Source organism: Typopeltis vanoorti, chromosome 14 (genome assembly GCF_054136105.1).
Source record: "Typopeltis vanoorti isolate ZY-2024b chromosome 14, IOZ_Tvanoo_1.0, whole genome shotgun sequence".
In the NCBI taxonomy this organism is placed as follows: domain Eukaryota; kingdom Metazoa; phylum Arthropoda; class Arachnida; order Uropygi; family Thelyphonidae; genus Typopeltis; species Typopeltis vanoorti.
Window position 1 is genome coordinate 76785585 of NC_143562.1, and position 18283 is coordinate 76803867.

The window sequence follows — 18283 nt, forward strand, 5'->3', positions numbered from 1 at the left end:
TTGCATTTTTGTCCTCTTTCTTAAGATGTGATAGACTGCATCTTCAAAGCGTGCCCCAAACAAAACTTCACAGTTATTTTTGCTTGTTCGTTTTTTTCGAATATCTGTTGTTGGTTTTAGCATATAAAATTTGAATAAAAGCATTGCGTGTTGATCTAAAATATGAAATGGGTTTTTTCACACAAGGCAGTGTTAAAACTTTCTTTAATTGATAAATACTCTTGTTTCTGAATTTAGAGATACAGTGCAGTTAGTATTACGTGTTTTTACCCTCAGAAGAAAATTAACGTTAAAATGGACTAATAAAAAAAAAGAACTTCCAACAGAAGTAGAACGTTTATCTTTTTTTTTTTCACATGTTACATAGTATTGTTATGCATCTTCCTGTAAAAAGGAAAACTTCAATGAGGTAGAGCAACGAAATTATGTCATTATGTCATGATCCGAGTATAACGTACTTAATTTACTATCCTGAGATTATTTACAAATATTTTCAGCTTTTATTAAATGCAAAAGAATAAATTAGGATTCTTCAGAGACCGTGTATTTTAAGTAGTGCGATAATAACTGCGTAAATTGAGTATAATAACCTTCGTGATCGTAAGATCTCAAACTGACAATATTATTTTAATTTATTCTTTTGCATTTAATAAAAGCTGAAAATATTTGTAAATAATCTCAGGATAGTAAATTAAGTACGTTATACTCGGATCATGACATAATGACATAATTTCGTTGCTCTACCTCATTGAAGTTTTCCTTTTTACAGGAAGATGCATAACAATACTATGTAACATGTGAAAAAAAAAGATAAACGTTCTACTTCTGTTGGAAGTTCTTTTTTTTCCCACTTGATTAGACTATAATAAATTTTAGATTTAGTTTAATCCTTTATCCAAGTGTAAGCAAACAAAGTTTACGCCTGAAGTATCTTCAGGACTGAGGCAACTGGTGGTAAAGGTGGGCCAAGCTCTCATCACTTGTCTTAGTATCTCCCATAATGCAAAGCACATCTCCTTAGTATCACCTCTTCTGGGTCTGGCTCCCACTGACGAGACCTCAATAAAGGTCGAAACCGGTCTGGGTAGTGGCCCCTTCCCTTAATGCGTAGCATTATACATGTCCGCAAGGAGATGTGCTTTGCATTATGGGAGATACTAAGACAAGTGATGAGAGCTTGGTCCACCTTTACCACGAGTTGCCTCAGTCCTGAAGATACTTCAGGCGCAAACTTTGTTTGCTTACACTTGGATAAAGGATTAAACTAAATTTATTATGTTCTACTTATGTCTTTTTAAGAGCCACAGTACTACTATTTAATTTTTCTTCTTTTTCATCCGTCAGATGACGAGTTGAGTCCCTTATAAAATATTTGCCATCTGGTTCTATCTTTGGCCACATTTTTCATCTCTCAGAAGTTCGATAATTACGACCTTTCCTTCAAAAACTATAGCTAAGTTCTTTTTGGTCTTCCACTTGATCATCTTCCTCCACTGATTCCATTCGAGACTATATTTGATAATCTATGGGAGGACATTCTATGGAGGTGTTTAAACCATCTTAATAGCTGTTTAAGAATTATAGCTATGATATTTACTCTATAGTTTAATTCGTGTTTTACTTGCTCGTTTGTTTTGTGTTCTGACCAGTGAGTCATTTATTTTTCTTAAGCATTTCATTTTGAATGCTTTGCTTTTTCTGTATTTCTTTCTGGTTGAGTCTCCAAGTCTCGGCTCTATACGTACGTTGATATAGGTATAATAATGGTTTTATAGAGCTGTAATTTGAGGCTTTTTGAAATGCTGCTTTTTTCCATATTTTGTTTAGTTTATAAATATTAGACTATCATTTGTTAAGTCTGTGCTTTATTGTTTCTATTATTGAGGTTGTGAGTAATGAGACTGCCAAGATATGTAAATTGCTTTACTTGTTCAAGTATATTATTTTCTAAGTTTATTAAATTTATTTCCCTCATCTCTTCCTATTTTCATTGTTTTAGTTTTTCTTAGATTGATTTTCATTCCAAAAGTTTTTCTTCAATTAAAATTGTATTGTATTTTCCAATTGTACTCTCGATTCCGCAAGAATAATAATATCGCCTGCATATTTAATATGATTGATATTCATGCCATTTATTTGTACACCTGGTTCTTTGGCTATGACTTTGCATATTTCTTCGAGATGGTAAATAAATTTGGTGAGAGCAGGCAACCCTGCATAACTCCTTTTTATACTTTGAATTTATCTGTTTGTTTTTTTATTATTATTAAATTTTACAATTGCTTTGGTATCTTTATAATAATTTGTAATAAAGATTTGTTTTCTGAATTCAGCGTCACAGATTTTAAGATGTTTATCACTTTGTTCCTATCAATGGAACCAAATACTTGTTTAAACTCAATAAAATTGCAATATACATAGTAAATTGTATGCTCAGTACTTTTCAGGAAAGCTATTAACTCTAAAAATATGGTCTATAGTAGATCTCCTAGGTTTGAAGCCTGCTTGATCTTCTGTTGTCTCATTCATTAAATTCTGAATTCTATTTTGTATAATGCGTGTGAAGATTTTGTAGCTATGACCTAGCAACGTTATTGGTCTATAATTTTCACACCTTTATTTATCTCCCTTTTTTGAAAATTGGTGTTATGATGCCTGCAGAAATATTGAATCTCACCAGTGTATAGTATTTAGTTAAAAAGTTCAAACAGGTGTTTTTGTTCATTCTTTTATAATTTTATATAGTCTTGCTATCATTCTTTTTATTGACGTCATCACACATTTTTGCTTTTTCTTCCAACCAAGCATTTTTGGCAGATCTGCACATTCTATGTATTTTTTTTTCAATCTTTTATAATGTTGATATTTTATAATATTATTTTATGATGTCATTTTCTCTGTTCAAAGTATTTTTACAGCTCTTTGATCTTCTAACTTTTCCAATATTTCTGTGTTTATCCACTCATTATTTGCTGTAATTGTTGTACCAAGTGTTTTTCTTGTAGTATTACCATAACTGCTCTGCTCTGTTCTATTTCCATGTATTTTCTACATTGTCAAAGGTTATTTTCTTTAACTCTGTTTCTATTATATTTCTGTTGTTATTTTGTATACTTTTATCTTTCGCTTTTGTTTTGTTAAATGCTTTGGATCTTTAGTTTGATAATTTTAAATTTCCACTTAATTTTCGCGGATAGTAATTCATGGTTAGAGTTGAAATCTGGTTTCTTTAGTGTTCTTACATTTTGGATTGAGGGTTTCCAGTTATTTGTGATCAGAATGTAATCAATACGATTTTTAATCATATCATATGGAGATATCCATGTGTTTTTGCGTGATGGTCTATGGAAAAATATGGCATTTGAAATGAATAGATTGTTATGTTTACAGAATTTCAGCAGTCTTTCACTTCTTTCATTTCTTTCGTCCACTCCAAATTTGCTCACCCATCTTTCATGTCTGGTGTAAATCTGTCAACCTTGGCGTTGAAGTCTCCCATCACTATTAGGATGTCCTTTTTGTTTTTTTCAATAAGGTCCCGTAGTTTCTGGTAGAAACTAACTAATTATATTCTTAAAAATTCTGGGTCTCTGGTCTCCTCCCTGTTCTCTCATGCCTTGTCAATATTTGCCTTATGCTTTGCGCCTTCCGTTGACTTGCTGTTCCGGCGACATAAACACAATAAAAGCGCTTTTTTAACATGGAGCATGTTTATTTATATTTCTTCATTGATACTCACGGTCCCAGATGTCATTTTGGCGTTTCAGCAACGCACCGCCTGACCATGCAGATCAGAATATGATTTGCGTACTTACTGCAGTGGTTAGCAATTAATGGTATCCGCTGTTGTCTTTAGTTATTTCGCCTTAAACTTGTTCGTGAACTGAAGTTCCGGCACGATCAGGTGCTTACATCGATTATTCGATTATTATTTATTTATACATATTATTTTTATAGAGAGGGAGAAGATATCCTTCATTCGATATATTTATTATAGCCAATATTTGTTTTACAGTCGAGCTGAACAGTTTTATCAGGGAATTTCAATGACAATATTCGGAACAAGATAAATAAAGTGGGCAAGTTCATCTCAAGTTCAATATGGTTATTTTTATAATCCATGAGTTAGTTGTAATTTGTAGTAGGTTGCTACAATAACACGAATTGAACTCTTGGAGTTTATTTATCTTGTTGATGCTGTTGTAATCCCCCTGATGAAACCATCAGCCGTCGACGATGAAATGTGTGTTCGGTTTATGCGGATATTTGCTTTAATAAATTTGTGATACGTTAGCGATACCTTCCCCCTGGTCGTATACTAACGAATTTTGCATCACCGTTATGCAAACTATTTTGCATTTAAGAAACACTAATCTCTTGAGAGTAATGTGTTATTTGCAATGCGTATTAGTACATCTCGTTAACATTAGTATTTCCGTCTTTCTGAATAGGGACGACCTAGTGGCATAATAGATGGCTTTAGATTATTATTGGTTGGATCGTACACTATGTCCCAAAAATTCTAGATATGCTGTCAGTTGATGGGCGCGTTATTGGAATAATTTGTCAACTTTTGTTATGTGCACTACAAAGCCTGCATTGCGGGACAAGGGACACCACTCAGAGCCAGCGGTGAAATTACACGAACTGGGATTCGCTAGTTCTATTCTTTTGATAAAGATTACGAATTTTAGGATCCTAAAAGACAGAGTGATAAAATTAGATAAACAGACAAATAATATGCTGTTGTTGGCTTTCATATTCTAATTTGCCTGAATATGCATACGGAAAGCGAGCCAACCGAAAACTTTGTACATTCTACATTGCAGAATTCGTTGGTAGTTAGATCTTGTACCAGCTTCTGTTATTAACTAATTTTTAATTAATAAGAATTGAAATAACTGGTTATCTGGTTTAGAAATAAATTAATAGATCATTTAGTCCCTTATATAACACAAAGCTGCATTTATATATATATATATATATTAAATATTCAAATAGAGAATTAGATAAAATACGCTCGTTTCGTTTTCTCTAAACGTGGGAATGCACACCGTTGTTTGTTCGCAGGCCTCTCTCTCTTTCTCTGCCTGTCTCTCTTTCAAACATTCTGATATTTGTTTGACGAAGTTTTCAAACCAATTTAAGATTAATTAGGCAGAAGTCGACAGTCAGATAACCAGAGTGATTTATGATGTCGCTTGATTAACCAATTAAAACGATTCTTCTTTCGATAACAGACGCGTACGAAAAGGAATTGAATGGGTTTTCACCAAATACGTATTGGAAACTACGATACCAGTTGACGAGACATGACGTTGTTTGAATAGAGAATGCAAGGCTTGAATTTCCAAATGGAGTTTATTGATTTTACATATTGTTGTGCCGTTTCCTAGGTAACATCGTTATTTTCATATTTCTTTTCGATTACAAGTGAAGAGGCCTTTCGAGCTCAAATTTAAGCATTTATTTCACTAGGAATTCGGTGCAATCTTTATTATTTTCTACTTTTTATTTTCGGTTTTTGATATAAATTTATGTAGTCTCTTTGTTCCTATCGATTATAAGCTTAATGGAGGAACATTTGCTTACAATAAAGGACACAACTACATACATTTAGAAATTGGAACTATTATACTCCATATACTTCTTCATAAATGGTCCTTCTAAATGAGCAAACTACAAGGTGAATTTGAGAATTCGATAACAAGCTTATTAGATTTTCATTATTATTTTTTATTATTTTATTATTACATAACATAGACTTAATCTATGAAGGGCAGATGAGCATAAACTCATAAATTTTTGTTCATCATCAAAAACTTCGAATTCCTAATTTATACCTTTCGGTATGTGTATTCCAGGTCGAATTTGCTGATTAGGGAATAACCGGAGCACCCAGAGAAAACCAATTTCGCAATTGCAGTCTGAGACCGATTAACTCAGTGCTGGCGATAAAGAGTCACAGCAGATGAACCATATAACTGAGTAACTAGTATATGTGGTTTCCCAGCATAGCACATCAGTGCTATGCTGGGAAACCATATATGCCAGTTATTATTAATGTTAATTAATATAAATTAAAAATATAAATTATAATTATAAATTATATACATTTATAAATTTAAATTATATAAATTAAAATATAAATTAAAAATTATATTAATATTATTATTAATATTTAAAAAATTACCATGTCTAAGCCGATATGTATAACAGAGAGTCATCATCTTGCGTATAAATTAGCTTTTCTATATTCACACATATCTTTTCTTTTTTTCTATATTTACTAACGTGTTTATGTATTATATATTATACCAATATATATATATATATAAAGTGCTAAATTAAATAATTATTGTGCTTACGTTTTTAATTAATCTTTCATTCAGCCATAATAATTATCTAATTTTTTCTGAATGCTACCGCGGGTGGCCTGACGATATTTTTCTATTTTTATTAATTTCATATATTTATTTTTTTTCACAAAATCCGGAAACGCTACTTTATAAACTCAGCATGAAATTTTTTAAGCTACTTCAGACTTCGAATAAGTGGAGCAGTGGTCTCACTTCGGGTGATGAAAGTCACCTCCTACACAAGGACAGTTACAAACATCCATGCTCAAGGCGGGATTCGAAAACTGGGTCTGTTAGGAGAGCAAGTACACTAACTGCTCAGCTAACCAGGCAGGCTACCCGACTGTTTATTCACCCAGTGGACACTGTAGACAGATTTTCTTACGAAATTTCGTTTTGAATTAAAGTTATGCATTAAATTATGCAAGATGTTCCTCGGCATTACCTACTTCGCATTTAGCCTCACTTCTGTTTCAAACACGGCCTTTTAATTAATTCTTCCTAATTCTCTTACACACTCATCTCAAAGTTATCTTTTCCTCCTAAATTATTTCTAATGATCACTTTTCCCCTGATTCTTAGTTCCCCCTCCAGAATCAATTGATCGCTGTCACAGTATTTAATATGATCCCTCACTAAATCCCCTAAAGTTGTTATTAAATTCAAGAACGTGTCCGCTCTAGTAGATTTACTCACGTAGCTTCACAGAACTATCACGACAATACTTTAGAAATATACTGTCCGTTTAAATATCTCATTAATATCATCCGCTTCAGTCTGCTCTCTCTCATATTAATATTAACTGCTTTTATTTTCCTTTCTCTTTAATTGATAGGCCTGTAGTATTATTTCTGCCTCCCCAATACTTATAACATCTGGTATATTTGAAAATTATTTTATATGTTTTTGCTATAAGACTTTCGGTTTGCATACGAATTTCCTCCTATGTATTGTATAGGTAGAAGAATGTATAAGATTCAAAGATTATCAACTACTGAAATTTGCACCTATCTCTTTTTTTACAATACAAATGAGAGAAGAGTGACTTTAATTCATGTTTAGGCAACCTTAATCCAGGATTATAACGCTATGGCTATGAGGTATAAAGTTTTATTAGCAATCAGTTGCTTAATGAGATGCATGGCGATGCCTTGAAGAAAAAAAAACGTTATCGCGTAAAGCATCATATGTAAAAAAAAGTGGGCCAGGAAATTTAGAAGTAGTTTCTTAATTATCGCCAATCTCATAAACTACTATTTTACTGACATTATTATTAATAATTAGTAGTAGTATTATTGCCCAGCCAATGGGGAGGGCAAATTAGCCCATCTCAGTGTCGGTCACAAGCCCGGATAAATGGGGAAGGTTGGCGTCAGGAAGGGCATCCGGCCGTAAAAAAACATGCCAAAACCATGAAATGTCGAATAACAGAGAAAGGACAACGGCTAGGGCGTCCCCCGTAAGCGACGCGCAGTTATGTCGCCCGAGGACTGTGAGAAGTGGGCTTGGGCTACCGAACCAAGGACAGGTTCGGCTAAAGAAGCGAGTCCAACAGAAAGAGGGAGTGTGTAAAGTAAGAATCAGGTAGCTGAATGTGGGTACAATGAATGAGAAGAGTAGGGAGATAGTAGACATGATGAGAAGAAGGAAGCTGAAGATCTTGTGCGTGCAGGAAACAAGGTGGAAGGGCATTAAAGCAAATCTGTTGGCGGAAGGATATAAACTGTTTTACAGCGGAGTGAATGAGAATGGAAGAAACGGAGTTGGAATCATCATCTACAAGGAGCTGAAGGGTCGAGTCTGCAAGGTGTACCGGAAGAACGATCGGATTATGAGTGTTAAACTTGAGATTGGAGGAAGCGTAGCTGTGATAGTGTGTGGATACGCTCCATACGTAGGTTGTGATGAGGCGGAAAAGAGGCATCCTGGAGAGGACTAGACCAGGTAGTAATGGGAATCCCTGATGGCGAGAGAGTGATCGTCGGAGCAGACCTGAATGGGCATGTAGGAAGGCGACAAAGTGGTGAAGAAAGGGTGCACGGGGGTTGGAGTAGTGGTGAAAGAAATGAAGAAGGTAAAAGAACCGTAGAGCATGCTGTGGCCTTCGACCTGGCTATAGCTAACACGTGGTTTAAGAAGAGAGTTGGGCACCTGATAACTTATAAGAGCGGGGATAGGATTAGTCAGATTGACTATATTATGTGCAGAAGGAAACATCTGAAGGAGATGGAAAACTGTAAAGTGATTAACGGAGAAAGTGTAGCGGCTCAGCACAGGTTGGTTGTGGCAGACTGTGATATAAAAGGGGAAAAGAAGAATAGACGAAGTGGCGGAAAGATAGAAAAATAAAGTGGTGGAAATTGGAGGAGGAAGGTCCAAGGAATGAGTTTAAAGATAAGATATTGGAAGGAATGAAGTTACCAGAGGATGTGGAAGAATGGTGGGACGTAAATAGTCGGAATATTAGAAAAATTGGGGAAGAGATGCTCGGTATAACATCAGGAAAGGGGCCGCCCGAGGATAAGGAGGCATGGTGGTGGAATGAGGAGGTGCATTTGGAGATCGGGGAAAAGAAAGAGGCAAAGAAAAAATGGGACATGACTGGAACCAGAGCCGACAAAGAGGCATATAGATTAGCAAAGAAAAATGCAAAGAGAGCTGTGGAAAGGGCGAAGGCGAGGGCAGTTGAAGAGGTTTATGAAGTGCTGGAGAGAAACGGTGGTGAAGCTAAGTTGTTGAGAATAGCGAAAGCTAGAGATAAGGCCTCGAAAGACATAACATCAGTTAAGCAGATAAAGGACGCCACAGGAGTAGTACTATAAGAGGAGGGCAAAATCAGAGGAAGATGGGAAGAATCTACTGAATGGGGAGAATCAGAGAGAGAGGTGTAGGATGGAGAAGCAAACGAAGGATCGGTGCAGGACATAAACGGAGAGGAAGTGTATTGGGCACTGAGAAAAACGAAGAATGGAAAGGCTGTGTGGGCGGACCAGACACCTGGAGAAGTGTGGAGAAGCTTGGGCAGCGAGGGCGTAGACATGTTATGGGATCTGATGAAGAAAATAGCCAACAGGAAAAGATACCAGAGGAATGGAGGAAAAGCATTCTCGTCCTAATCTACAAGGGAAAAGGAGATATTCAAGATTGTGGCAACTATGGAGGGATCAAGCTGATGTCACACACGTTGAAGATATGGGAAAAAGTAATTGAAGGAAGGATACGGCGGGAAACAAAAATTGGTGAGGAGCAGTTTGGATTTATGCCAGGAAGAGGTTCAACCGATGCAATATTTGCGCTAAGGCGATTGATGGAGAAATATAGGGAGATGAAGGTGAAGCTACATATGGTGTTTATAGACCTGGAAAAGGCGTACGACAGAGTGGCCAGACAGGAGGTATGGAGGTGTATGAGGTAGAAGGGGAGGTGTTGAAAAAGTACGTGAGGTTGGTGAAGGAGATGTATGAGGGAACGAAAACTCAGGTCAGGTCTAGTGTCGGCATGACAGAGGGGTTCCCCATTGTCGTAGGGCTCCATCAGGGATCAACTCTGAGCCCCTACTTCTTTGATCTCATGGATGTATTAGTGGAGGACGTCAAGAAGCATGCGCCAGGGAGCATGATGTTTGCCGATGATATTGTTCTCTGCGAATCATCCCGAGAGAAGCTTGAAAAGACCCTGGAAGAGTGGAGAAAGGTATTGGAGGAGAGAGGCATGAAAATTAACCGGGTAAAGACCGAATATATGTCAAGGGGAGTGACTAGGATATGATCATACGACTCCAGGGTGAAAGGTTAACTTCAGGGAAGAAACTCAAGTACCTTGAGTCTGTCGTCGAAAGGAATGGTGACCTGGATGAGGAAATACAGCACCGAATAACATGCGGCTGGAGGAATATGAGCTGAGTCCTGTACGACAAGCATCTGAGTTGTAAGATGAAAGGAAAGCTGTATAAGATGGTGGTTAGGCCGGCAATGCTCCATTGCGCTGAGATGTGGCCTATAACAAAGGCACAGAAGAGGAAGATGGAGGTGGCAGAGATGCGGATGTTGAGATGGATGAGTGGTGTGACAAAGAAGGATAGGATAATGAATAGGGATAATGATAAGGATAATGATAAGGATGTCCTAAGTAGCATGTTTGCGCTACGCAAAAAGGGCTCAGTGGCAATTGTGTAAAGAGGACCTCAAAACGGACAGCCTTGTTTAATATCTCTGCTATATGGTACAGACATGGTGAGTCTATTGTTTATTTTCATGCAGAAGTGTGCTTTAGCGTATAACATATTAATAGATGGAATGATGCCTGAGCCAAAGCCGAAGGCTTTCAAGCAGTTGAATATGTAAGGGTGTCAATGCAGTCGAAAGCTTTTCTTGGTCTAGTGTCACATGAGTTAGTGTTACTATGCTTATGAGATCCCTTATGAGGTATAAGTTTTCGTGGATAGATCGTCCAGGGATGGAACAGCTCTGATACCTATCAATTATTTCGTTCGGAGCGCGTTTAAGTTTGTTGGCAATGGCTTTTTATGTTATTTTATAGTCGGTGTTTATGATGGAGATGGGTCGCCAGTTTCCTAATTTGGTCGCGTCTCCTTTCTGTGGAATAAGCTTAATAACAGATGTTGTCATATTGAGTGGGAAGCCATTGGTATTGGCGTCGACATAGGTCCAAGCTGTTCCCAGAAGGACTGGTAATATTCAGTGGTGAGTCCGTCTATGCCAGGAGATTTATCTTTAGGTAAGGAGGTGTAGGTAGTTGTCAAATTGTGTAGCGTGATGGAGAGTTCTGTCTTATGCCGCACTGCTGGTGAGAGTCTTTTCACATCGGAAAGAATTTTATCAGTGGCATCCATGGATGTTGAGTTAGCTTGGTATAAATTTTTGTAATACTGCAAGGTATATAAAAGGATTTCATCATGATTTTCTATGATGTTTCCGTTGTTTGTTGTTATAGCAGAGATATAGTAGCGCACTCTTGTTGGCGTTTTTCCAATGAGAAGAAATACTTTGTGGGTGCATCTGCGAAGTTAATGTGTTTGCGTCGTGCTCTTATTAGTGCTCATCTTGCAGAGTGCTCTAAGTGTGAGCGTATGGTGGCTTCTGGGAACTGATATTCCTCAGATTCCGGATCATGTAATTGTTGTTGCTGTTACAGATTTTTTAGGCTGAATGTTCATTCAAATTTTTCTGATGACTATACCTTTGGGTAAATACCCTGACTTTGGTCCTAAAGAGTGAACACCACTAAGAAATTGATTGGGAAGTAGGCATGTCTCTGATGATAGTTGCGATATAGTTTTTGGAGGTTCTGAAATATTCTGTGTCTTGTAGTAGGCTGTTATTAAATATCCAATATGCTCCTCCATTGTGTCCGATGTGTCCAGAAATGCAATGGCTCAAAAGGACGGAATCATGGTCTGATGCATGAGATGGATGATATGTGACTCTCCTTACGAAGGATATTGTGTGCATGTGTGCATAATATCTGTCGAGCCGTGCCTTGTATAGGCCTCTAGTAGGAACACGTTTTTATGTGGATGTAGGTATCTGAAGATATCAGTCAGCTCGTAGTCATTGATTACATCCTGGAGAAGCTGAGCTAGCGAGAGGATTTGATGTTCTTAACATTGTTGCCTGTCCATTGCAGGATACAGAGTGTAGTTGAAATCCCCTACCAGTATGAGGTGGTTTTGGACGAACTCTAGTACCTGCAGGAAGCTGTTCCCTTTGTGGTATGTATATATTGATAATATATATTTTCTTTCCTGTCTGAGTTATAATGAGTGCATATATTGCACGCCCAGGAAAGATATCGATTATTCCTAATTTTAGGGTGCTTTTTATGTGGATTCCAGTGCACACTCCTGATCCATGAAGTTGTATGGCAGGACAGTGGTGCATGTTATATGGCCAGTCTTCCAGTGCAGATCTGAAGTTTTGCTGGTGGAATGGAGGCAGCACAACTATTTCTGGCTGGTGGGCAAGGATATGCTGCCGGACGAGACTGTTTCGCAGTGGCGTGGCACATCCTCTAGAGTTTAATGAGAGAAGGTTTACTAAGGTACTCATTATTTTATGGTTTATTTTCTTTGTCAGAGTAATCCTCACTTACTTTAGGGAAAATTATGCTGCCGCTGGCATTGAAGCCCGTTGATCAGGTAGTATATTCTTTTCCTGAGATTGATGGTTTTTCTTCCTCTTTTTCTTGCCAGAACGGTTCTTAATTCTTCTAGCTGGGTGATAAGGCCACTGATGTCGGCGATTTAGTCGTATACTGTCGGTAGTTTTTGTGAAGAGCCTCGAATTTTCTTAAAAAAACTCTGAAGCTGCTCATTTGTTAGTTGACCTTCAGTGTGAGGAAGACCTGCAATTTCAGTTTCCTCTTCATCATCTGAGGAAAGAAGTTTTCGATCTCTACAGGCTGTTGGGAGGGTTCCGGAATGTTTGGAGGCAAAGATTCTCTGTTGCAGCTGCGCTGGTTCGTCATCGGTTGTTTTTCTGCTTTTGTTCCTGCTCCTCTTTGTTATTTTTATTTTTATCACAGTTAGCTAGTTGTCTGTGTTCTGTTTCCTTTTCTCTAGGATGGCTTTTAATCGATATTGGTACAAGTTCTTCCGAAAACTGGATTTCGTTAGTACCACTTGATTTTGTCTCCTTGGTTTTTGATTGAGATTTTTTTTTTCTTGAGACTTTTGTTGTTTATTAGGAATGCTCTATTTTTGGGGGGAGTTGGATGTTTGCTGCTTCTGGTTTTCTGATCCGCTAGGGTTGGTAGTATTGTTAGCCTGTTTCTCATTTTTGGGTATATACGGGCATAACGTCTTTACATGATCTTCTTCGTGACAGTAGAAGCACTGAGAAGCAACAGTAATATAAAAGATGTGGAGTACTCCACCTATTTCCGTGTTGATTATTTTAGGTATGGAGCTGATTGTGTTGTCCCCAAAGTGCACTAGAGCCTGTCTTCTAAAACTCGTGATGTGAGCGAAGATAGATAGATAGATAGATATAACGTAATAATAAAGTAATACACTATGGGAGAATAAGTATTAAGGTAAGAAATGATACTTAAAAAAATCGAAACTAATCGCAAGGCGAATACACTGCAGTATGCCTTCCCTTCTACACATACTGGCCACTGAATTAGAAACCTTTATACGTAAACGTTACTTACGCAGCGTATATGCAAAATACTTATCTCGTGCATCAATACGTGTTGTAGGCAACTATTTACGAATGCTGCTAGACGACAGTAATCATCTAGAGTGTTGATCACAATAATGGGAAAAACAAAGGATCTCTCAGAGTTCGATAAAGGCTTATTGTGGGTGCCCATCTGGCTAGAGCCGTGATTTTGAAAACAGCAGAGCTGAATGGTTTCTCAAAAGGTAAGATATCCCGGGTGTTTAATTGGTGGAAAAACCGGAGCATTTAATTAAGGCTGTTCCCGACCCATATCTCACTGAACTATGTGTAGTGAATTGAAAAGGACTAGTATTGACAGTAAGAACAAATGTGAAAAAAAAAGTATCGACAGTTGCATGCCTATACGGAAACCATTGATTTCTGCGAAGATCCGGAATGTTCGTCTACAGTGGTCAGAAACACTATGACTGGCCACTGGAAGACTGGAAAAAGTCATGCGGCACAATGAGTCATGATGAAACTTGTTCTATACCGACGGTAGGCAGAGAGTTTGGCGGGAGTCCCATGAAGCAATGAACCCAGCTTGCCTTGTAAACACAACTGTAGGTTCTGGAGGTGGTATCACAGTGTGAGCATGTTCTGTTGGTACGAAACGTGTCTCCTGATATTGCTGGAAATTCAGGTGTCCTCCAAAGATATCTGAATATTGTTGCCGATCAAGTCCATCCTGCAATGTTGATTTTTTATTCAGCAGGTGTTTCATGAACGATAGTGCTACTGTCCATTGCGCAAGAATTGTTTAGCAGCGGTTCAGCGAGCATGACAGCCACTTCCACCATCTTTCCTGGCACCACAAAGCCTGGATGTGAACCTACATGTATGGTAAATGTTAGAAAAGCAAATCTTGGAGCAAATTTCTTTTTGGTCAAATCTGAACCAGTAAAAGGACTGTCCAGTGATCACCTGGTATTTTATAGATGTAGATGCAATCCAACACCTTGTAGAATCTATGCCAAACCGCATATGTGCTGTAATTCCGTCTAAAGTAGATCGAACACGGTATTAATGTTCAATAGGTTGTATAGATGTTCAATAGGGTTCAGGGCTCTATGGAGGCCAATCAAATGTGGTGACGTTCACGTCCACAAACACGCAGTTAAAACAGCACAGCCTTATGACACAGTACATTGACTTGCTGAAAGAGACAATGATGGTTAGTTCCGTAGAAACATCACAAAGTAGTAATTACAGAATGTCGAATACCTCTCAGTGTTCACTGTTCGTGGCCTCAGACCTCTGTTTGTGATGCAGGAAAAACAGGACCATACCATCACACCGCCACCTCCGAATTTCATAGTTGGAATTACGCACTCTAGTAAGAGACGTTACACAGGGCACCTGCAAAACGCCCACAGTCGTTCATCAGCTCGGTGGAAGGTGCCGCTTGATTCGTCTCTCCATAACACATCTTTTCAAGCTTCTACATCCCATTGTACATTCTCTTTGCACCACTGACGACGACGACGCATGTTCGTTTAGGTAATGTGGAGCTTGCATATTGCAGTCCTACCATGGAAACCCATATTATGAGCCTCGGTTCTGAATGTTTTGTGCACATTCGTGTTCTAGTCGATGCCCGAAACTCCATATTCAACGTGTTGGCCGAAGAATGGCGGTTTTAGATATTATTCTTCGTAGCACCCTACGGTCATGTTTGGTGAGTGTGGTGTATTGTCCACTGCGGGTAACACTTACAGTTGATTCCCTGTGCTTCCATCTCGGTATGATATCACTAATTGGGATAGCCCAATTTGTCAACAATTTGCCGAACATATAGGCCTGCAACATGGCATCCTATCAAAACCTGTTTGAAATCCTAACACAGTTGCACTGACTTGAGAACATCATATTCGTCCAATTTATACCGGCTACAAACATGTGACTCATTACACAGCATGGTGCACCTTGTCCGTGGGTGTATCCGTTGACTTCTTTCCACGCAATGTAAGTCTAAAGAAGAAGAAGCAAAACGCTGAACTCTGAATAAATTTGTTTGTGTATAAAGGTTTCTTTTGTCAGAGATCCATGACAAAATTAAGGGGTTACCTAAAAGTTGTCAGACAAAACACTTGATTCATAAAGTTAATGCATCTGTTTCGTATAATATAGCTCTAAATCATCAAATTTATTATTTATATATAATTTAAAATCATTAATATTTGATCTTGTTTCTTAAATTGCTGTGTTCTTAATTTACAAATACTAGCACAGAGCATTGTTATTAATGGGCATAACCGGAGTGGCGATTTTTAGTTAAACTGCATTTAAAATATTAATTGTGATATCTTTGTTTTATTAGCTAAATCATTAAATTTTGGTCATTAAGTATAAGTTTTTTTATTTATAAAACAGTGATTTGCCGTACTTTTGTCGTATAAAATCTGATTCATGATAACTAATATTTAAGGAATTGACAGCGTATACTAGAAATATAAATTAAATAAACTTTAATATATACTTTCCGATATTTCGGCAAACGTCACATTGCCATCTTCTTGGGAACTTAATACAAAGACACGTGCACACAAGTACTACATAACAACAAATGAGAACTGAAGCTAGGAAGCTGACGTTTTCCTAAAGTCCTGATGGTGCCCCTGGCGGGCTATATTGGTGGTTCTTGGCCTTTGGGCTGAAGTTCTTCTGATAATTGTTTCCCAAATTTGGGGCAGGCTCATGCATCCAAATTTAATTTATATTTCTAGTATACGCTGTCAATTCCTTAAATATTAGTTATCATGTTTAACCAGCGTATAAGCCTCTCAACAAGAATAAAAATCTGATTCAAGTGAAATATGTACAACGTATAATTTATAGCACTTAATTTATACACCTATGATGATTTGGAAATGAAGATTTCACGTTGCTGCTTGTATATTCTCTGTCAAATAGAAATTTGAATAAAATATCTACTTAGTTTAAAGTAATGGATTCATGAATAAATTTCCGAGAGGCCCTGCAAATAATGCACTCCATATTACTGCAAATAATATTATACATAGTAGTAGTACAGCATTGCAAAGGAATGTGATTATAATATGGAACATAACTGCGCCTCCTCTTAAGAGAATGCTCTCCATAGCTTGGAAAAACACTGCATTATTATAATATACTATGAGTGAGTCACAGCTACTATTTTCTCTATGGTAATATCAATTTCGAAGTCGCCTTACTAACAGAGGTCAGAACAGGTCCGTGATGGAAGCCTCTACTCTATAAAAACTATAGGCACTATATAATAAATCCCTCCATTACAAATTAAAGATAATTTTAAAATATGGTATCCAAAATGGGTATTCCTCCTGAACTATCTCCAGAATATAAAAATATCATTTTCATGGATTGTGATTTATAACAGCCATATGTCAATGTCTTGAATGGGGTGAATTCAGTTATTATTATCTCAGGATAGCATCTCACAAAATCACTTTTTTAAAGCATCCAAGGGATGGAGAAATTTCTACTCTCAGGCAACCTGTAACCCTAGATTTTCGATGTGTAATGAATTCATCAAAAGTAAAAGAAAGTAGATAATTTTGTTTAACCTTCAAGATATAATGAAAAAAAAATAGAAAATTGTGAAATAGTGAAAACTCTTTTCTTCCATGTATGTTTTTTCTAGACAACCTCTTTGAAAACTGCGATTTTTTTTTGTGTTGAAGAAACACTGGATTAAATTCGATCGATTTGCAGAATTCTAAATCCAAACAGCTGTTCTTTCATAAATATGGAACTGTATGCAATGTATTCAGAGGTAATAATCTAGCAAATCCTGTTTGTGTTTCGTTTGTTTTTTTTTCGTGTTATTTCTAACTGCGCTTACGTGCGTTTTCTCTGATTGTTACATCAATCTTGTTTTCACGGTATAAAATTTCTTTGTTAACACGAGCTTAAAGAAGCATAAATATGGATCTCAGCATAAAATAAACACACCATATGAATTCCGATAAAATTGGCATAAGAGTTTTTTTTTTTATTCCTGTTGATAATAAAGCTACGTGTTTGGTTTGCGAAGGGCTGCGTTCGTCCAGTAAAAGGATAATAAGTCATCGTTATTCAAAGCACGTGAAGAAACAAAAACGAGAAACATGACTTAGAAATCAAAAAGCATGCAGACAAACAAGAACTACTAAAGAATCCATGTTTTGTTTTATATTAATCCTAACAACGAACTTACAGAATTGTAACTTTGTTAACAAGGACACGAAATTTTTTTTAAAAAAAGTTTTTTTTAAATTTTTTTTCTTAAATTTTACATTTTCGATAATGAATTTGCTTGTAATCATAGTTAATAACAGACAGTAGCAGTCTCTAAAAGCTCTCTCTCTCTCTCTCTGGTTCACAGCTATTTATAGGTATTTTAATGCCAATTATTGTGTGCTCGCGACTTGCCTAGCAGTTCAATCGAACTGAGCAAATCCACTTTCCGAAAACTGCAAGTATTGGAGTCGCAGATTTAAAGTTTCCCGTAACTTCTGCGACCATGCCCAAAGGAATCTAAACCTCATAGTCTCACTCACGAGGTTTGAACTTCTCTTCGAAAATTTAATTTTAACTAGAAATCGCATTTTATTTACTGTCCCGCACGCATTTCCCTTCAACCTAAATTATGGATGGTATAAAGCCGCAACTTACTTTGTAGCAGAAATATATCGAAGATTTCGTAAAATATATAAAAAATCGTTTTCATAACATATCTATTTTAACATATACATCATA